Source organism: Eutrigla gurnardus (genome assembly GCF_963514095.1).
Source record: "Eutrigla gurnardus genome assembly, chromosome: 16".
NCBI classification, from domain to species: Eukaryota; Metazoa; Chordata; class Actinopteri; order Perciformes; family Triglidae; genus Eutrigla; species Eutrigla gurnardus.
Genome location: NC_139927.1, coordinates 6,852,945 through 6,876,633, shown reverse-complemented (window position 1 = coordinate 6,876,633; position 23,689 = coordinate 6,852,945). Strand labels below are relative to the sequence as shown.

General features: G+C 42.1%; 1 long non-coding RNA gene across 1 annotated transcript; it reads right to left on the bottom strand.

The window, feature by feature from the left end:
* Positions 1-8,416: 8,416 nt before the first annotated feature.
* On the bottom strand, positions 8,417-22,333 carry LOC311026659. The gene is made up of 3 exons (XR_014598510.1): positions 22,265-22,333; positions 12,293-12,379; positions 8,417-9,308 (listed from the first exon to the last, which is right to left on the bottom strand). It is a non-coding gene; the product is annotated as an uncharacterized lncRNA (long non-coding RNA).
* Between the last annotated feature and the right edge of the window lie 1,356 nt (positions 22,334-23,689).

Genomic DNA, 23,689 nt, shown 5'->3' with positions numbered 1-23,689 from the left:
ACATATATATACATTTTTTTTTCATTAAAATATTAGTGCATGACGGGTCTAATTTGTCCGTTCCACTTCATCAGTAAGAGAATACCCACAGCAATAGGAATCCACTCCATGTTTTCCTGCTTTCCTACATACACACAAGCAAAAACATGTTAAAATGCACCAGAATGTGGGAAATTACACTATTTAATTGTTAAATTTAACCTTCTAAATAACCTTTCTTTGTAACCATCAAATTGCTCACTATTAGAAGTATCATGTGAACAGTATTTGTTGTGCATAGATATTCAGTGTAGATGTTTTTAGACATTCATTTTAATGGTTTAAATATATGTACACAGCTTGTCAATGGGTGGTGCTAGTGCACTTTCATACTTTATGCACACAAAACAAGTGTTTGCCTACAGCATTCTAGTCACTGGCTGTGAAATTAGATTTTGTGAGCAGATCTCTCTTTTTCATCATCACCAGTCTAGCAGGCCTATTACCACCTCTCAACAAGCTTTTTACAAGACCTTAAGAAGGCCTTTTCCTGTAGCAATCCATCAGTGACTTGATGAGAAAGAAGGTGTTGGAGAGGGATCATGCGAGGTTAAGATGACAGAAATGTTCATATATATCTCAGCTTATTGATCACCACTTAAATACACATAACGTGTAAAGAATAAGTAGTTATATAACCCAATTGTTTAGTTTTTTGTCCATCTTAGTATACATTATGTATGACCTTTTTAACCTCATTACAGATATTTAACATAATTACACACCAAATTATTAACAGGCTATGAATGCATTATCTTTCGATTTGTCACACATCCTGGTTCATGTAGCCACCTGGGACGGCTCCACGAGCAGGAGAACTCAGCTTCCTCTGTCTGGGGAATTTATTTCTTCAGTCGACTATATCTGCCATCACCACTGATTGGACATCCACATAGAAGGTGGAGAAATTTCCCTTTAAATTATTGGGGAGGTATAACATTACGCTACGTTTTGACATTTTCCTGAATAAAGAAATACTTAATCCTCACTGCAGGCTTGGTGTGCATAACATAAAAATGTAAAAAAAAATGTAGTCATACCATTACCTAGCGTCGCTGTAATCAGACTGATCATATAACTTTGAAAACACCAATAAAGAGAGCTAATCAGAAATATGTATCTTCTTTAAAAAACAACAAACATGTTTAAATAGATCAAATACTCAACTCATTATAGCTACATTTTGTAATCTACTCACATAATACAAGGATTATAGTTCCATAACAACGTTCTGGGGCATTTTTTCCAGTCTCATTGATTTTCTCTTTAAATGCACTTGAATGGCACAGCCTAGTTTTGAGGGAGAATAAAAAAAGAGAGATGACAGACAGCTTAGCGGGAATTAAAAAGTGCGGGAGTGTGTTAACAAATGGAGGGGGAAATGAGTGTCATGGGAGGAGAAGTGTGTAGCCGTTTGTGCTTTGGGTGGTATTCCAGAGAGGGTGTTATTGTCCCTCAATGTCTAATGCTGTGGCTAAATTGTGATGAATAGCTTGCTGGAGTGTGTTGCATGTGCAGTTGTGCAGACAAAGAATGTCTATTGGTGATTTTGTAGCAAGCTGGGTGTGATCGTGTGCAGCAGTACTGGTGCCTGTAGCTGAGAAGTATTTCCAAGGGAGACAGGAACGAGGGCGACTCGAGGAGATAGAGAGGCAAAATTAGGAGAGGAGGAAAAAAACAGAGAACCAGAGAGGGAGAGATCACATTGACTGCTATGATTGATCTGATTTTCCTAATTGGCACACAGACCTCAGAAACGATGTCCTTCGCCAACATTGGGTGTGCTCACTAAGTGTCATGTTTAATAAGCTTGCTGGTTGTCTCTCTGCTTGTGTGATTGTGCCCTCTGGCTATAGACTGTGTGCAAAACAGGGGGAGGAAGAAGCAAAAAGAGTAGATTGAATAGAAGACTAGATTTACATGAACACACTGTAAAAGATAGGGGGAGCAGAGAATCAAAAACATGTTAGACTAAAGGTACGATTAATGCTAACACGCTCGCAGTGACAATGCTAACATGCCAATACCATGTAGGTTCTTGTGTTTTACTATGCTAACACTATGCTAATTTGCGCTACACACAGGTTGATGGTAATGCCATTCGTTTTGTGTGTACATGGTTATAAACAAGAAGTACTCGTCCTCATCGGAAACTCGAGGGACATTCCTGATGTATAGTTAACATTTTATTGATATTGTAATACTTTATTGCATTATTTAGGAATTAATGTTATTTTCAGATAGGTTGTGAAAAAATGCCCAGAAATTACACTCAAGTTGGTTCTCCCTTTAAAACTAGAACATCCATGACTGGTTCCTCACACTGCAAACAACAAAACCGTTTTTGACCATTTGGGGGCAGCAGAAACACGGCATATTATCACATTTTAGCATTTTTAAATAAATCAATGCAAAAACCAGTTGTTGTTTTAAAAAGTTTGGACATAAGAGGTTTTCACTCAACAGTAATGATAAAGTTAAGCAGCCAGAAAAGGCGAGGGGATATACCATACATGCTCTTGCTTAAGGGCACTTTTTTGATGGGTTAAATCAGGGACATCACTAGGAGACACAGGAGAACAACATAAATATGAACTTTACCCAAATAACTGTATTTTGTATGTACTTATTCTGTATTTATTCCAGCAAAGTGAGGATGCAGTGTCTTTAAGACAAATAGGCGTTTACAGAAATGCGTCTTTCTAAAGTATATTCTTTCTACTAACTATGACGCTATAATCCAAAACTCTGTATACCCTTTCATCAGCATGAGATTATTCTGAAAATCAAGAACAAAATAAATTAAAATGAATTAAAAAACAAAGTATTTGGGGGTGGGGCCTTGGGAACAATTTAGGGTAGCTCCAGCCCCCTAAAATGGGTTCAATACAGAGGTCAAATTTCACATATATGACAATTGTTTAGAAGTTTTATGGCATAAAACAATACATTGTTTGGTTCAGCTGGTTTTGGTTTCTCACCTACAGGCTGATTCACACCAAAAGAGAATTCCTAAATATGAGTATTTTCTTTTGCTTACTGTAAACTTACCGTTTCTAGAGTGTTTTCACCGGTGTAATGGGTAGAGAGTGTGCCGCTGTTAGCACCATGGCTTTAGAGCTTCCTTTCCCACTGGGAACTAAATGGATGCACTCAAGATGCTCTGGATAAAAGCACCAAATGAATGACAGATGTGGCATTAAGCTACATACAGTTTCGGTACAGGCTGTCGGCCCCACTCGCATCCTCTCATCTCTCGTTTTTTTTTTTAGTTCTTTGACAATCTGGACCGACTCAAGGGAGTGTTTGTTGTTTACACTCCCGTTTGGTTACGGGATGAAAACACGTTGAGAGCCAGATGCTTTTTACGGTTCTTTAAAGACTTTAAAGCAGGACCACCATCACCGCCTCTAAAAGTATCATACGCACTGCTCTCGACCCAAAGCACTTCTTTATGCTTACACAAGATTTATGCTGTTTTCTTAAAAGTTCAAAAACACCGTATGATCGGCATATATTAGGGTCTCAATGGTGACCCAATTTCCTGGACTTTTAACATACAAACCTCAGCTGAAGTTCAGCCCTTGGACCCAGTATTTCATTCTGAGCAGAAACATTTTCATCCATGAAAGCCATTAGAGCACTCCATATTTAAATGAAGAATGTGGGAAGCAAACTAGACTCTGGCAGACTATTAAAAATCTGACTATGAGAAGAGATTGAAGATCCACTTGAAGGACATAGAGTTTTAAAGTTCACTACAGAAGAGCCAAGCTAATAAAAACTGACAGCAAGAAGTTTTGTTCATTTGGGGACGGCTTTAAAAGCACAACAATAAGAAAACAAGAAAAATAAATAAAGGCCCGGCCAAGCTGGTGGCCTCGTGAGACTCCAATACTTGTTTCACAGCATACAATAAAACTGCTGGATGGATAAATAAAACTGGAGACATATTTTCTATCCTTAAATCCTTACCACTAGGGGCAAGAATGTAACACTGAGCAGGCTGTCAGGCAGAGAGGTTGTAGTCATGATAGAGGAGTACTCACATGGGAAGTCACTCCTGTCATGATTGGAATTAATATCAGTCAAATATGAGTGAGATATAACAAAGATAAACTGTGTTGCTGGTTTGGAAAAATCATTAGTATTAATTAAGCTTTCAGAAATAGACTTGTATATATGTAAGCTTTCTGTTTGACCTGATGGTGGCACTAGAGGAAAAGTGTCACCAAAACAGTACCATCCTTAGAGCTGCACTGCTCATGATGCTAAAAATCCAGCATTATATAAAGTCTTACACACCCTATAATAATAATACTCTTTGGCAAGAAGAGTTAGTGAATGGTACAAAAATATGTATATCAATGTAGTAAAATGAAGGATCTAATGGGGTATGGTTATGATTAGCATCATTGTACCTTAGAATAATAATAAAAAGGTTGCATCTACCTCAATTAATTAAGGATTTACTGCACCACCCGACCAGCACGCTGAGTGATCCAAATCAAACACCCCCGAGTGATCAACAGGTGCACGTTAAATACTGTAAATGAGGAATCCTCCAGGTGACTTGTGTTTTTTTACCAACTTTTTTACCACCAGTGAGATGAATTCAGATTTTCTGTTTTAATTCAGCTCAAAGTGTTAGAGGAGGGGGGGTTAGAGGAGCACACTGGGACAGAGAGGAGGGGTGGACTGGTTAGAGTGGGACAGAAAGGAGGGGTGGACTGGTTAGAGTGGGAGAGAGAGGAGGGGTGGACTGGTTAGAGTGGGACAGAAAGGAGGGGTGGACTGGTTAGAGTGGGACAGAGAGGAGGGGTGGACTGGTTAGAGTGGGACAGAGAGGAGGGGTGGACTGGTAAGAGTGGGACAGAGAGGAGGGGTGGACTGGTTAGAGTGGGAGAGAGAGGAGGGGTGGACTGGTTAGAGTGGGACAGAGAGGAGGGGTGGACTGGTTAGAGTGGGATAGAGAGGAGGGGTGGACTGGTTAGAGTGGGATAGAGAGGAGGGGTGGACTGGTTAGAGTGGGACAGAGAGGAGGGGTGGACTGGTTAGAGTGGGACAGAGAGGAGGGGTGGACTAGTTAGAGTGGGACAGAGAGGAGGGGTGGACTGGTAAGAGTGGGATAGAGAGGAGGGGTGGACTGGTTAGAGTGGGATAGAGAGGAGGGGTGGACTGGTTAGAGTGGGACAGAGAGGAGGGGTGGACTGGTTAGAGTGGGACAGAGAGGAGGGGTGGACTAGTTAGAGTGGGACAGAGAGGAGGGGTGGACTGGTAAGAGTGGGATAGAGAGGAGGGGTGGACTGGTTAGAGTGGGACAGAGAGGAGGCGTGGACTGGTAAGAGTGGGATAGAGAGGAGGGGTGGACTGGTTAGAGTGGGACAGAGAGGAGGGGTGGACTGGTTAGAGTGGAATAGAGAGGAGGGGTGGACTGGTTAGAATGGGACAGAGAGGAGGGGTGGACTGGTTAGAATGGGACAGAGAGGAGGGGTGGACTGGTTAGAGTGGAATAGAGAGGAGGGGTGGACTGGTTAGAATGGGACAGAGAGGAGGGGTGGACATTAAGGCTCTATTGCTCAACTTTATACTCTGTCAATTAATGCTATGATTTTTTTTGCAGCCTTAATATGGTCTTTGATTGAACGTCAGTATGTAAGAGAGACATTTTTGTAACTATACATGCAAATCGGATATGGCTGACAATTACAGTGACTGTCCTGATATGAGCACAGCTGGCCATAGACAGAAACAGTGAGTGTCCAACTTTTGGTTTTATTCAAATGAATGGTGGCATCCAAACACATCTAAAGTCTCTCCCAGAGGATTATGACACATTAAGTGTATTCAGCATTCATTTTATGTCACACACATTTTTGCACATTTGGCAATTACTCCTTTGTGTTGACAAATCTGCATATTTTTTATTGACACGCCAATAACCTTGGTATAATTACTGTAGGCCTGAAAAATTAACCTGTTAATGTGATAAAGCACGCATGCATATGCGAAAGATCATGCTTGCGTGTTTCCCTTCAAAAACATGCCACACACACGGACACACACACACACACACACACACACAGTTTCAACAAGAGCAATATGTGCACACAAAGACAGCTCGCTGGTGGAAAAAACTGCTTATTCCAGCTGATGGAGTGTATAATTCCAACATTGGAATAATAATGATGGCATTGTAATTCAGATGGATAGAGCAGAAATTAGATTCTGGGGCTTTTTGCATATTGTCATTATTGAGTTCTGCACCATTCTCTCCGTGAGAGCCAAAATGAATTGAGAGATGGGATGAGTTCACATGTCTAACTTACTGAAGCGAACCCGCGAGTCTCACCTTGCAGCAATTTGTGAGTCTGAAGTGAATCTAAAGTGCATCTTCATTACGTCCCCCAAATAAAACAGTAACCCGCACATGCAGACGCACAGAGCCACCCTGTTGGTATGAAACCTGAAAAGTAAATAGCTGCAATCACATTAAACACCCCGGCAATTACAGCCAGAACAAACAGCATTTCCATGCAGCGTTTCTCATAATGCCACTTCACGGAGTGGCCTAATTGTGCTCCGTTTGCTGCGGAAAATCTATGTCACTTCTCGCTTTGCTTCACACGCGCACCCCAAACAGCTAATCAAAGAGCCGCATTTCCCTTTTCTCTCCTGCACTCAGAGCTGTCAAATGTCTGTGAATGAACGCTGAGCATCCGCGGTGTCATCTAAGGCCTTATCAGAGATGAAGAAGATGCTCCTTCGTCTCTCTTACTCTTCTTTCTCTCGGGGGGGTCGTGGGATGGCCTGTGGCGAGGTGTTAGCGTAAAGAGAATTTCCCACTGTGGATCAATAAAGTATTGTGTTATTATTATCATTACTTAAGGGACCCCGCTGCCTTTATTATTTTTATCGTGTAAGAAGAGAGAAGACCTAGAAACATTTTTTTTTCTCCTGTCAATATCTGATCTCAGCCTTACAGGGACACAGAGGCTTCTTGTGTTGAAATATTTATCAACCACGACACCATTCTCAAGCCACATATAACATTGAAGAGCCCTGAGCTACATACCACAGCTGTCGTAAACTTCGTAACCTCAGACTTGTGCTTTTTCATAAATTTAGAATGGTATGTTCTCTTCGGATGAAGGAGAATCTGACATGAAACTTTCTCAGAGAGCCGAAACATCAATGAACTTTAGGAGCTATTTGTGCATGTGACAGCTGCTGGGTTGCTACATGGAGGGACAAACAGGTTTTGTATGCTGCTGACAGACCCTAAGTAACACACACACACCATGGTGTTTTATTTGCCATAATGGCACTGACAAATGATGGCGACTGTCATGTATAAGTGAAAAAATGTCAGGAGAATGAAGTATTTTTAAGTTTGCTTGTTAACTCAAAGTGTATTCATAGGAATGTGGCATAAATCCAAATTACACCAAGTTCGCCACCTTGGGTCCCACACACACACACACACACACACACACACACACACACACACACACACACACACACACACACACACACACACACACACACACACACACACACACACACACACACACAGAAATGCCTTACTTTATAATTCCATGATCGATTTCCATTTGAGAATCTTCCACTAATGATCTTGTGCTTGTGATTTTTTAATTAAGCACCAATTTACATAGTGCTTTTTCTGAGTAATTAATGATCCCAGATTAGCCATGTAGCAAATGCCAATTGACAGCCGGCCAAATAGTTGCACGTCCTTATCAGTCTGTACAGTTGTAACCGTTGCATGATCAATGACCTGAGCTCTGAAATTCATTCCTAATCTTTGGGAATGGCAGATTCAAGGCCAGTTAAACGAGTGTAAAGACTTTAAATCATTGAACATGGTGAGATACCTCAGGTGACCTACTGCTGTTATCCATACAGGCCTGGGGGCAACACATTGTGTGATCCACCACCGGTCCTTGAACCCAATCATTGAATTGAAGTGTTAACTAATGTATTGTGGACTAGAAATCTCCAGGTGATCTGAACACATGTCTCCCATGTACATCCACCCCAGTCCCATCCCCCGCCCCCATGTAGCAAACGTTGAGACCTCTTTGTGTTCTGGTCTTTTCCTTGTTCACCTTTTGGATTGCTCTCTTTGAAAAGCCCAACAAGTCTGACAATGCTGACGGCACATCCGTGGTACAGCATTCATAAAGTCTTCTAGCCATCGCTGACATTTCCGATAATCCCTAACATGCTGTTAGTCAAGATCCAGCTTCAAAATAAATGTCAAAGTACATACAAATTATTATTTAATTACCAGTATTTGTGCATTAAACCACATAGAGTATAATAAACTTGGGATTTTACCACTCCTCTCTGCTTATTTAAGTTTAAGTTGAGTTAGTTGCCACCTGATTTCACCTCTCTTTGGTGGGTTTGGCGGTCTATATGAAAGGGGAAAATAGAGTAATTTAGCCTCCGGTTAAGTAAATGGATTTTGTCATGCAGCCCCCTCTGTTTCACCACGGTACTGACAGTTTAATCAATTCTTCATTTAATGACTCGATCAACCTTAAAAAAAGGTATTTTTCCTACCCAAACGGCTCCACTTGGCGGGCCTTCTGATGGTCCTGATCATAATAAAATAAAGCTCTATCTGCTCTGTTTAATGGGGAATTAGGCAAAAATGAATTTGAGCAAGGATGTACTTGAGTGAATGATGAATAATGTCACTCTAATGAAATCCTTACAAAACTTTTTTTTTTTTTTTTTCCATCCCTCATCTGGTTACCTAACTGACATTTGGACACTGACAGGGTTTCCTTAATTCAGGCAATTTGTAAAGCTAAAAAAAAAACCTTGGACCTTAAGGGCAACCCATTTCGGAGAGCGATAAAAGGTTGATCATAATCAGCCTTTGCACATTTATCTTCACATTTGACAAAGTTGTAGTTTAATCAAATGTGTAATCACACTCAGACATTATCCTGTTTACCAGGGGGATGAACACACTTTGCACCAATATTGGCCTCTATAATAGATGCACAAAGCAGAAGTCTTAACAGTGTTTTTGAAAAAAAATCACTGCCCTACTGCTGCATGGATGAGGGACCCTGAAGCTACAGGTTGATAATGCTTCCCTGCAGTGGCGAGAAGGCCTCGCTGAAACCCAGTCATTTCCACTGTAGCCGGCCTTTTCGCCCTCTTTCATCTTCCGTTCCTCTTTAATTCACATTTGATCTCACATTTCTGACTTCCTGCTGCAGCTCTCGCACCTGTAGACAAAGAAGCATGAAACGGAGGCTTTTAGCAACAAACTAAATCGTACGTAGTGGATATCATCTGCAGAACATCTGCTCGCCATAAAATGTGGCATCAAAGGCAGCTTGCTACTTATAGCTTTCCTGATGTCTCACCTTTGATACGTTGCCTCGGCCCTTCATGGTCCGACAATGCAAGTGTCTTTCTGGCTGCACTGATACTCAAATGAAGACAGATGATGCTTCCACAAACAGTCTCCCTAAAATAATAAAACTCCCCAAAGTTACTGCTGTATTGCTGTGATTAATATGGCAGGCCATTACAACTTGTCCCTGACGTTAGTGAGAGATTTTAGTTTTTTTTTCTGGGAATATCGCATCGTGGCCCTTCATGTTCGAGCACATCAGTAATCTGTTGCCACTCTCTCCTCGTCACGATTATCTACATTAATTAAGTGGTTCTATACTATATGAAATTAGAAACTGATACCACTTCCATTATTCTGGATTGCAAGGGCCTAAGAAATTGGAAATTCATAATTTAATCACGCGGATAATATATAGATTAATAGATGTGGTGTGTTTATTTCCAGTAAAGCTTGTGTAACGTTTATATTTTTAGAGTATAAGGAAAAGTAAAATGCTCTGATGACTCAAAGCAAGGAAAACGATCTTCGTAAAGAGTCTCCATTTCCACAGAGGCTGAATCCATTAAATTACACACTTGAAGCAACTGGAATCTGAGGATATTTCCATGATTGAACTCCGTTTTAACGCCTTTAATTTCGATAAGTGTGCTGTGACTTTAATGGGACAAACTTGAGGGCCTCGCATTCACACAGTCCTGATCTCCATCATATATTTCCATGTATGCACTAATCATGCAGATGGATTTATGTGATGCAATCAATATGAAAGCCAGTGGACTGATTTTTAAGGTTGTGAAAGTTAAACTCTTCGCCATGGCAACTTGTCATGAAAACATCTTATATATAACTAACTGTTAATTTAGTTTCCAAGACGAGGATTTGTTCCTGACATTCTGTCAGTTTGCAGCCTCCATCCGTGGACGTCTTATTTTTTGTCTTTCCTTGCGCGGTTTGTTTGTATTGATCCGCTTCTCCGATACGACGGATGACTTATTGAAACGTCTGGCACACGTGCGCACTGAATGAAAATTGCATCGACATATTGTGGCTCTCACACACAGAGCTGATATGGGAGCTGATCAAATACTCGTGCCCACCGGGGTTTCACTGTTTGGAGTTAACCATGGTAATTACATCGCTCAGCATGCCCTTTATATTCCAGCCTTCTACATGACATTCAGGATGTTCTCTTCTCTGTCACATCGACATATTTGTTCACTTCCCCTACATGTATTTGTATTTGTTGTTATCAACCATTCCTTTTCCCATTGCTTTGTAGTTGTTTGGTCTTTTTGTAAATGCATGGTCTCTCTTTGCCCCTTTTCATAGTGGTTAACTGACTCTCATCCCCCACCCCCAACCATGCACACATCATGTATTTCCTGCTCATAAGTGTACATTGATAACCATCTAAAACCATCAACCAGCCTATTCAACCAGCTTCTACACCATCAACCAGCTAAGACCATCTAAAACCATCAACAAGCCTATTCAACCAGCTTCTACACCATCAACCAGCTAAGACCATCTAAAACCACCAATAGCCTGTTGAACCAGCTAAGACCAGCTAAAACCATCAACCAGCTAAAACCACTAAGACCAGCTCAAACCATCCACCGCCCTATTCTACCAGCTAAGACCATCTAAAACCATCAACCAGCTAAAACCATCCACCACCCTATTCTACCAGCTAAGACCATCTAAAACCATCAACCAGCTAAAACCACTAAGACCAGCTAAAACCATCCACCACCCTACCCGCTAAGACCATCTAAAACCATCAACCAGCTAAAACCTTCGACCACCCTATTCTACCAGCTAAGACCAGCTAAAACCATCAACCAGCTAAAACCACGAAGACCAGCTAAAACCATCCACCACCCTATTCTACCAGCTAAGACCATCTAAAACCATCAACCAGCTAAAACCACTAAGACCAGCTAAAACCATCAACCAGCCAGTTTTACCAGTTTTACCATCTAAACCCACCAGCTTCTTCGTAGTATTTGTATGTCTCTTTGTAGGTGAAGGCCGTGGGGGGGTCACGTTGTGCCCCGTAGGTCCATCCAGTCATCCATGTATCGGATCTTTTACATTACTTTTTCATGCCCACACTAACACAGAACCCTTTTTTCCCAACACTGTGCTATCTAGTCTGAAAGCCCAAAGGGGGAAAATAGGCAGTTGCCTCAGGGCCCCAAAGTCAAAATATAACCATGAAACAAGAACATTTCTGTTTGTATTGTGTTCATAGGGCGCCTCCTCCTAAATTAGATTGTGTTTAATCAAATACACTAAGAGACTCACAGAAACCCGGTTGTGGGAGTAGTGGGCGTATAATGAAGCTGCCGTGTGTAGTCCATAATTTGTTGAGTATCTGATAGAAACATGAAGTGACAGCATACAAATGCGTAGCGGACGGGAGGTCAATACTGCGAATGTTTGCCCCCCGGGGTCCTCTAACAGGTTTATCTGGCCATGCCACTTCCATATATGATCGATACCGACCAGAACTAACACTCTGGTGTACTTTCTGATGTTTTGGCCGTTTGAGACACTGAGGCAACTCAACGTGATACGAATGTTTAAAATGTTTTTTCTCTCTCTCTCTCACTTGCAAATTGTGCAAATTTGCAAGTCAAAAGAAATTTGTATTTAACGGCAAAATGGTTCTTTAGAAAATGGTTTTCATGCCGTGGACCATCATCATTTCAGACACGTTCCAAACCATACTTTTGCTGTTTGGATTTTTGGAGTGTTTTGTTAATAAAATATCCAATTTTTTTCCAATAGGCTCTATTCAACTTTCCACAAACAATTGTTACTGATGAGGCAGAACATAATATTCACCAACACAGCTGACTATTCTTCTCCCTGGAGTTAGGGGGGGGGGGGGGGGGGGGGGGGGGGTGTCGCCTGCAACATCAAGCACCAGAGCTGCAAAAAGAGACAGACAAAAGCAAAAATGATGAATGCGCCGCAGAAATGGAGGTCTAATTTTCCCCCAGTATGCACTTTGTTTGACTAATTGCTTTGGTTCGGGCTCTTCACCCAAATGCAGTTAAATAGACAGGGGGAGGGAGGGAGAGAGAGAGAGAGAGAGAGAGAGAGAGAGAGAGAGAGAGAGAGAGAGAGAGAGAGAGAGAGAGAGAGAGACAGAGAGAGAGAGAGAGAGAGAGAGAGAGAGAGAGAGAGAGAGACAGAGAGAGAGAGACCAGTGGATTGGCTGTCTTGCTTCTGGGTATTCGACATGTGTGTCTGTCTGTGTGTGACTCCACTGGGTTTTTCTTTCTGGTCCAATAATTTGCTGACACTAAAAATACATGGATTCATGTATTCATTCAATCATTTTACAGACTTTTGTCCAGGCTTTAATTTGTTTTATTCAGTGAGTGCTCCTGATGGATTTATACCATTTGATACTTAACGAGAATGTGCTGATTGTTCCTGTTTGATGGCTACAGGTTCAGGATCTTTCTAAACGCTGGAATAAAAGCCAGGCCAAACTTAATTGAAACCAAATTTAAAATAAATAAATAAATAATGTAATGTAATTGCCTTTCCCAAAGGGGACGGTCACTTTCTAACTTTCATTTAATTAGGCAGTACATTAAGAATCGGCAACAAAGCAGAAGTTATTTAATCATCATTAATAGTGGCCTATTTGGAGGCGAATGGATGTTGACGATGCTGAAATAAAATGATTGTCACAGTAAAGTTTGTAGGGTGTTTTTGTTTGACGTTAAACAAGTTGTGTCCTCTCAATGCAGGAAACTTGGTTTTAAGAGGACACTCTAAATTAATGTTCCTCATTTTCTAATTCAATAATACATACGATTTATTAATACATCATTATCAGAACACCTTCTGGTTTATAAGCACGTCATAAATCAATTGCAGAAAGGAAGTGGCAGGAATAAAAAATAAATTAACAGTACACCAATAAAGCTGGACCACAACGAAACCTCAGAATTCGAGTCGGTAAAAAGCCTCCAGGCAGAGTATCTCCTGGCTTTCATGAGACAGGAGTCGAGTGTACTGGTTTCCACTGGCCGGATGAATAATTTAACAGCAGCCCTCGCCAAAATGAGCTGAATCCCATATCCACATGGGAGAAGTCAGTGCAACACACCTGAGTTAATGAAGCCTATGAATAGAAAAGAAAATCCTCGATGTAATCCAGATTGTTACAAGCAGATTTGTCCTCGAATATAATCTGTAATAGATTTCAAATCGGTTGCCGGATTAGGATGTGTGCAGTCAGAGCCGACAGCGCACATCTGATTGTCAATCAGCCACTGATGGGACACACACACACACACACACACACACACACACACACACACACACACACACACACACACACACACACACATCTTCTCATAAAATAAAGAAATCTTCTCATAAAATAAATAATTTTTCTCATAAAATAAAGAAATCTTCTCATGAAATAAAGAAATCTTCTCATTAAACAATGTGAAACATCGCTCCAAAGATTGTTTATCTTTTAATATCTTAAAATTATGATGTTTCTATATATTTATTTAATTGTTATTTATAACAGCTCACTCAGACTCTAAATGTCCATCTCACGGGCTGATTGTGACATTTGTGAGGTTTCCTAAGGGCTCCTGTCATATTATCTCACAGGGTTTCTGTTTATATTAATTGTTCTAGTTGTGGTCATATAGCATCCACAGTAATTGGTAAAATCATTTTTAAAAAGTGCTCTGTTTTGATACTTTGACAGGATTTTTTTTTGTTGCCATTGTATGTAACAATCATTTTATTTTGAAACATCTCCTGTCATTTCAGTTCCTGCCTCCAGGAGTCTCCCAGTGTCTTGATCACTGCCACCTGTCCTCATTGTTTCATCTCAGTGTCTTCTGGCCTATTGGAATATTGAATATTGCATCTCATACAAAGTCCTGGTACATCAAGTGGAACATAGTTAAGGGGTAGAAAATATTGTGAATCAGCCGTTTAACCAACAAGGAATCGTTCTACACTATTAAACTGGACTCAAAACACCTAAACCACCACTATGCAGCTTGGACAACGTCTGGTGCTAAAGCCTATTAATCCACCTTTCCTCTCTTTGTTTCTTCTCTCGCTGCTTCCCCCTTCGCTGTGCATCGCGCCGGCTATTGATCCTCCCGCAGGGCATGATTAGCCCAAACCTGTGTCAGAGTGCCAAGTCAGGGCAGTGATAATGCCTTCACTCAATGCACAATAACAACTTGTGTGCCCCGGGAGCAAGCGCTAGCTGCTCGGCGTGAGCTAGCATGCTAATGTTGGCGGAGACTTTGTGATGAATGCACGCCGTCGGTCCTGCAAACTCTCGGGCAGAGAAGCAAAGCCGAGGCCAATGAGCTACGTCGAACCAATAGGACGGCGAGCGTTTTAACCGTATACTGAAGACGTGCACGCTCGTATCGAGCAGCCCCGGCTGCAAAGCGATGCAAACGTCCCATTCCTTCTGTCATGATCCTTAACAGGCGGTGCAGAGCCAACATACTTCTGACACCTCATTAGTCTTCATGTACCCCCATGAGTCCAGCTCGGTCAGCCCCAACATTCCAGCTCGAGGCCACTTTCGCTCGATTCGTGCAAACCCAAGCTCGGCTGAGCCTGAACTGAAGCCCAGAGCCAATGTTTTAATGTCAAATTCATCTCCCTCCAGTCATCTCAGGGACACACACACACACCCACACACACACACACACACACACGAACACACACACACACACACACAATACACAAAAGCTGAGGGGTCGACATGTCTAAAAATGCATTTAGTCTAACAATGAAATAAAGACACTGTCTACTCTGCGGCTGTATCGGCCCATCCATCTTGGTGAAGAGACTAGTAAATAAATATATAGATATACATCACATAAAAGATGCAAACCGTGGTGGTGTAGCGCCCAGCGTTAGTTAGCCAGCCGTCAGACATGTACAGACAAGCCGTTTGAACCTAAGGCGCACTCTTAAACAATCATAGTGCCGAACGAGAGAGCGAGCGCTTCATAAATCAAAACTGACTGACCACTTTGCCTCGATGTGAGAGGAGCACGGTGACAAAAGGCGAGTTGACAAATGGCGGGCTAATCCTCACCGCTCGCTTTTAAATCCAGAATAAAACCTGACAAATGGGCGACCGTTTAAAAAATAAACCCAGTTTTACATGTAGGTTAAATAACGGCGGTAAATAACGACCCAACTGAGTCAACATGTCAAGAGGAGGGAGTGGAAGGCTGCAGCTACATAAGATAAGGTCAGTTATATCCAAATGGTCATCATTAGGATTTTCTGCTGTCACCCCAGTGCAATGAATATATATATATATATATATATATATATATATATATATATATATATATATATGCACTTTCTGCTGGTTCAGATGGCATAATTATGTGGAAAAACCCTCTGTTCCTGTCTGGATTACTCATCGCAGCCTCTGAATGTGCCTCCATCTCTGCTTGGACGGAACATTCCGCCTGACTACCTCTGAGTCAACCGGTGACAAACGCCTTACAGGGCACAAGGGGTCAGTGGCTGGTTTGATGAGGGTGAAAATGATTTGAATAACAGGGTCTGCTCTATGCCACTATAGATCTCACACACCTATGGGAAGATTCCAGACCTGAGTGCACCCTCCGACAACATCATCAAAATTCAAAAATGAGGTAAAAAAAATATGGTTTTCCTCCCTCCTGGAGATTTGGAGCATATCACCTTAAGCACATTATGTTTTCCCTTTAATTTGTGTCAGCCCCGAGGTGATCACTGCAGCCCCCTCCACTAAAAAAACATAGGGCCTCCTTAGTTATCGAATTTGGACAAATGTGTTCCATGCAGGCAGCAAAGCTGCAGTTAATGGGCTAACGCAGGGTGTGGGTTTCTACACAGAGACACACAAAGAGGATCTGTTGGCAGTACATGCACTCGGCGTCAAAATGAGACTGCATGGGAAAAGAGATGAATATGTGATCCTCTTGCTCTTACAAATCACCAGAAGTACCCACGCAAACACGCAGACAACGACATGTATGAAGGCTTTATAGCGCCGCGCTTGCACACAAAGATGTTGACTCGCAGGCAAAAAAAAAAACACACACACACCTATTTCCCCCCCAAACCCACATGAACACACGCGCTCTGATGCCGTACATACACAAATCAGTGATCCTCTCTTGGAATGCATCTGAAATGAGACAAAGAGGGAAGCGAGGGCTGGAGGAGGGGAATAAAAGCAGATTTACAAGGCCTGTTCCAACACCAGTCAGCAACTTCATTCTCCAGCCTCAGTGATGCTCTACAGCAGCGACACACACACACACACACACACACACACACACACACACACACACACACACACACACACACACACACACACACACACACACACACACACACACACACACACACACACACACACACACACACATACACACACACTTTGATGTCTTTCTTTCTGATGGAGGGCAACAAAGCGCGGTCTTGGCTCCATGTTTCTGTTGGAAAGGACTTTTCCCAGTCTGTGTATGACGCAGCGAGGACATAGGGACGCGCTCAGAGAGGCATCTGCAGGAGAATGGTGCACAGCAAGTGATTTCATTCCAAGTGTTTTTTTTCCCCCTCCTGACAGTCATTATTCAAATGTACAATCTGAGGGTGAATACACAACGTGGGCACAGATAGAAACGTCTGCTCCATCTCTTGATCCTTGACTAACGAGTTTGTTGATTAAACCGGCACGATGACCTTTTACGACGAAAAACAACTACATTTTACTTTTCATTCACACCGGGTTGCAGATCGTCCCCCGGCTAGAACAAGCAGATGTTTATAAAGAACTTTATTAATACAGAAAGTTCTCTTGGCGTCTTTCTCCACGGTAAACAAAAAATCGGACAGATACGAGAACTGATAAATAATAATAATAATAATAAAAAAGCTTTTATTTCATCCCCACCTTTTCATCTGTGAGGCCAAGCGTATGCTTCTGTCTGATCTTTGCAACTCTCCGAGATACAGGGATTAGGCTGTTTAGTTTCTTTTCTTTTTTGTGTGTGTGTGTGTGTGTGTGTGTGTGTGTCTGAGCTTCACTTCAGTTTCCAGTGTTGGGATTACCCGATCCTTTTGAAATGAAAGATTGAATTACTTTCTTTGAAATCAGTTTCTATAGAACTTTCTTTAAAGGATCCAGACATGCTGCAGGAGACGTTAATCAAACATCATAAACATCAAAAATAATTGATGTTTATGGAAGTGTTGCCATTATGCACTATTAATGTAGCATACTCCTGGTGTCAAAGATAAAACAGTCCATTGGACGAATGTGATTTGTGATTCAAACTGCGATATTTACAGGAAGGCAGAGATTTGCAGAAGAAGCAACATAAAGTAGTCCTGAGATCCTGCAGGTTAAAGCAGAGAAAAGAAGGCAAAAGTTCTCTGACAGCGTGTGCGGACGCATTTATATCTCAAAAAATACAGTAATGCTTGTTAGGAGACACAATAGCCTACTTAAGTGTAATCCAAGTGGGCGGGCAAATAGAGGCTTCACTTTGTTTTTGAGCTCAATTTAACCAGCATCTCATGTTGATTTAATCTTGTTATGGCAGCTGAGGGCAGCTGTCAAGAATTATTCAGAGATGTGATAATCACTACAGACTCACACTGAAAGTTTCTAATGGAAAAAAGAAGAAGAAGAAAATAATATTTATATCCTCACGAGAAACCGTCCAAACTCAAGAATTGTCTCATAGAGATTCCATCAGTAAAATAAAGATGTTAAAGAGAAATTATTAAGCTTTTTGACCGTTATCTATAGTTCTAATGGAGGTCCAAAATGATGCATAATCAGAATGAATTAATATTAAATATTATGTATCATCAAAGCGATCAACCTACAGACTTAAATGTCTCCAGCATTGCTAAAAATAACAAGATTTTTGTAAATATTGCTTTATCTTGCATCAGTCTCATCATACTGATTGTAGACCAGATCCACTCGGCATACGTGTACTTTTCAAATAAATGACTTCTTCCTGTGTTTTGGCTGCAAAACCACTTGGAATTGAAACTCTGACAAATTAGCCATTATTGTTTTGTCCAGGAGCATAATTTAGTCCAGAGTAAATATAGCTCAGATCCTCTCCGCCTCCCTCCGTGTGTCTCTTCTCCCCTCTCCCCGAGCTGATTTGGCCTGTAGTTGTTGCGGGCCTGCGTGAGTGAATAGACCCTCGCCTCGTCAATAAAGCAATCATTAGAGGCAGATTGAGTTTGTGCTTGTGTACTGGCAGCGCATTGAATGGGGGGTGAGTGGAGGAGGAGGAGGCGACGGAGAGGAGCGAGGTGGAGACGGGCGCTGATGGTGAGATTTGATATTTTGATGCTCGTCGGCCGAATCCGTCTCAACCAATTTAAATGATGGGAAACACTCACAGTGGGGTTTTTGTTAACGTCACACAGAGGAGCTGACGTGTCTTATTTTGAAGCATCGCCTGCTCATATATGATCACAGCGGTGCACATTATTGCAAAGATTATTTCCCTCCTCTTCGTCAGACCTCCAGCAGACGGTTATAATTAAAACAAAACAACACAATGATCAGGCTTTGTATCCCCCCCCCCTCCATGAGTAGCCTATTCCCACCCACCCATCTTTCCATCTCAGCCTGAGCTGTAAGTCCCCGGGAAAAAGACTTGGTCAGTGCTCCGCTGTGATTTTGCTGTGTTTGAAATGCAATCAGTCTCAATTCTCTGCGCTCTCTCTCCCTCTATGGCCCTCAAACAGGGAGCCGGCATCACCCCCCATCCACTGAAGCCTATAGTTAAAGTACAGCTGAGCAGACAGGCAGAAAAAAAAAACCGCTTTTTTTTTAAAGGCTACCAGCGTGTTTGTATGGGCGCTGTGTTCCCGCTCCTATCTACAAAACCATCGTGCTTGTAACAAATTTGTAGGCAGGCTCAACATATTGCCTCAATTCCTGCACCTCTTAACTGTGAGTTATCGGCTAGACTCCTCGGCAACAGTCACGGAGTGTGAATATGGAGCTAAATCGCCAATTTCTGTGAACTAAAGTCTGTGACTGCAAAGTTGTGCTTTTACCATCCGGGAAAATATGACTTATTGTCGTCCGTAGTTATCGTTAGCTCCCAACAAGCTGATAGAAATGGAATGGGGATGATGTAGCAAAGGTGTTCCTGCAGCAGTTAGAATATATTTTATATAATTAACTTTTTTGATTATTGATGATTATATATTATTAATTATGACGAAAAGTCATTGCGGAAAATACTGTAATAAGCCCACGTACAATTTTTTAAATGTAGCTTCTATACACGACCTGCTCCCACTACTAATTAAACTGTAATGCAAATCAATTTTAATAAATCCATACAGAAAATAATCATTAATCACAATGCTTGGCCCTAAAAGTCAAAGGAGAAAGTGGTGAACTATTACTATTACTATAATTATCCGTGGGTTCATCACTATGAGTGACAACGTTCCTGTTATTTCATCCGTCGCTAACATAAAAATAGCGATGACAGCCGCTTTAAAGCGCCCTCAAGGCTTTGTGGAGAAAGTGGTTTAATCATGCGGTGCAGTAAAAACATACATCATGAATCATAGTGTCAATCAAGCAGCGCTGCACAGTGTGTCCCGACAACGAAGCGTTCACAGAGTGTAGCCGCTGTCTAACACTCGAGGTCCGAGGGTGTTTAACATCCATCAGGTCGCGCATAGAACAATCTGAGTGGGTGAACCAGCCTTAAGACGAAAGTTGAAATAGTCAGAATGTATTATTCATGGCGAGACATCATAACAAGTTTGGCTGGGAAATGTTTCATACCGAGGATAGCTGTATTTCTTACAAATGATCTCCCCGTTTTTATGTGCGTCTGCCATGTTAAATCACGAGAAATGAATGCTTATAACTGTGACTGGTAAATCCTGCCTGACTTTTAGTATGTCCCTCAGGTAGACCTCCTATCTCATCCCTGTGCCTCCCTTTAATGCCAACAAAAGCAGAAAGTATAGAAAGTGAACTCTCGGTATGAAACGTCTCAGCTCAGTCAATGATATCCAATATGGGTGTTTTTTGGCCATTTCTCCCCATCGCCTCTTTTTCATGTTCCATTAAACGTGAATCCAATTTTCACACTTGTGTTGATCTCACATGAGTAATGTGGCCCCTCAAACTAAGTAACATGTCTCTGTGGCTGTAATGGGCTTTTGGGGGGGGGGGGGGGGAATGCGTTTGACATGTTCGTTATTACCTTTATGATTCCTGCTATCTGTTCTGCAGTACGAGCGAAGGGAAACCTATATATGTGGCCGAGCTGCTTTATCTCTTATCATCACAACTGCACGTTTTTTTTTATTATTATTATTTTGCTATGCATGATGTGGACGACAGACATGATGAATTTCACATCCTTCTTTTCCCCCCGTCTTTAATATTTGTTTTATTTGAATATCATGCAACGATCCGTATTCAGAATGATGTACGATCCTCAGCTACGCGGTCACGCTGGAAGACCGCGTTGATACCGATCTACAAGACCGTGTGGCGAGCAGCGCCCGTTCCCCTACCAGCCTAATCTTGAAAAACGCTGGCTGGAAGTGCACATTTGTCAACACCTTTATCACCAGGACACGTTCCCTCACCATTATTTCAGTGAGATATGACCGCGACACCAACATCTGGCTCAGTTAATACGTTGTGGCAGCGCCCAGAAATCCCCCCCCCCCCCCTTCAGCAATCACATACTGTACACTGCCTTACACTTTGACTTGTGTTCACACAGAACTCAATGATTTCTGAAGTCGTTACTGGTCTCGACAACAGGCTAATTGGAACGCTGACCCTGTCGATTGAAAAAAAAAAGAAGCCCGCTCAGCAGATTGAAAAACAAATTCTATCGGCAAATACAAAGCTGTCAGGTGTCAGTACTTTATAGATGGGTGATGAATTAAAGGGGGGGTAAAGATGATCAAAGTCTCATTCTCCCACAACCTTTCTCTAATCTTAATGAAGCGTTTTTTTGAGGAACCCAAGTTTTACAAGAACCCCTTTCCCAAATCTTAATGACATCATAATTGACATTCACAGGTGTTCTAGAAAACACACATATCTATTTAAAGTGTCGGCATGAACGGACATTTTCATTGGACATCATCCAGGGTCGACTTTCTTGCCTGGTGTCACGAACCTGATCGCCCTGACAAAAGTGGAATACGACCAAAAACTATTCAATAATTTATCATAAAGAAGAATGACAATAATAAAAGAACCTAAAGGAACCACGGCATGTGGAATCAGTGGAGTGTAGGTGAGTGCATGAGAGGGGAAATAATGTTGCATGGTGAAGAAACAAATGGTAGAGAACAGCAGCAACCGAGATCCCTGAATCTTTTAAAGGAGACCCTGAGACACGGGACCCAGGTGTTGCTATAAGACAGCAGGGGCCTCAGGATCTCCGTTAACACAACACAAATATTACTAACAAAGGGAGGGGGGGACTACACAATAAAGTGATTTACCATTTAAGGACTGGAGCCTGCGACAGTGCACCTGCAGCCACATTATCCCAGCCTTTAACCTGTGGGATATCTAGGTGAAGAGCCTGGAGGAACGCAGCTTGTGAATAACAGTAAACGGGTTGTAGACCACCGCTGGTGCCCCCCCCCCATAAACTGGAAAGTACTGCAGAGCCCAGATAAGTGACAGGGTTTTCCTTCTCAATGACTGACTAGTCTAACTGTTGCCGATTAAGCTTCTTAGAACATCGATTATCTGACCTATGAACTCCCTGCTCTTCTGCCTGCATCAGCACGGCTCCCGCTCCTCCACGGCTCGGCATCGACCTGCGAAACAAAAGACCAGCACATCATTAACAGTGACTGGAGCTCCTTCGACGCTGCCTGTCTCCATCACCTGGTGATCTCAAGGCTTTAGTTAGCTCCTGTCTTTATCTGTTTAACGTCTTTGCTGCTGAGTCGGTTTGATCATCTCGAATCCTTCAAATGCATGTTGTAGAACCTTCCCTCTGTTCTCTCTGAAATCACCATTTTCTCCAAAAACTAGAGACTATTTCTTTCTGATAGCTTCGACAGCCTGACAAAGAAGCATCGGCTAACAACAGAGGGGCGGGGCTTAGCGCAGGTTCAATTAAAGGACCACTTCAGTGATTGGTCCATAAAGTTAAGAGTGAAATAAAGAATCTCACTGTGGCTGTTTCTCACTATTATTGTGTTTCTGTGTGTGCCTCTCACTGTGTCCCCTGTAGGTCTACCTGTGTGTGTGTGTGTGTGTGTGTGTGTGTGTGTGTGCTCCCTTTTTCCTCTTTAACCCGTTGACACACCTGCTCCGAACCAGCCTCGTTAGCCCTTCCCTGAGTTTCCCTGCTGCCAATCAGATTCCAGCCTGTCCTCCTGCCTAATCACCTCATTACCCTCCCCTGAGGTTCCAAACCATCCCCCCCATCAGATTCGTTTGTATTTAAATCTAAATGTTGCAGTTCAGGCTTTGTCGGCTCCTTGGTTTTGTTCTGTCATTATCAGTTTTGCCATACCTGCTATTTTTTTGTCTTCAATATCCTGTCGCCTGCAGTCTCCTGCATTTGTGCCAAATTGCACCACACAGAAGCCAAGATATCCCGACTTTTAATCCCAATTACAGGCCTCCAAACATTGGACCCTTCCGGCCAAGTAAATGCTCATGTCTTCAAAACTTCACAACCCCCAATTTGTAACTCAAGCTTCCCGCTGTAACAATTACAAGCTCCACCTGAGATGGAAAAAAGAAATCACCCAGGGTTATTCTTCCATATTCATAAGATCCCTCCAGAGCCACAGCACTCACGATTACACTGACTTTGACAGAGTCAATAATAGTTTGTGTGATGATGTGGACTTGATACGTGATATCAGTGAAGTGCGTCTTTAAATACACGTGAGAGGACATCAGGACATCAACATAATAGCTCTCCAGAAGCTACCAACGCATTTATCAGCATGCAAACAAACCAATACATCTGCAAACAGCCTTATCACATCACCTGAACACCGAGGAACCAAGTCTTTATGCTCCAGTCACTTTTTCACAGACGTCTCATTAGTTCCCATCACTGCTTTATCTACTGGAGTGGATGACTTTGCAATAATCCAGTCTCTCTCTCCACAATGCTCAAGCCTTCAGACCCTGTGCTCCACTTTTACTTTTAC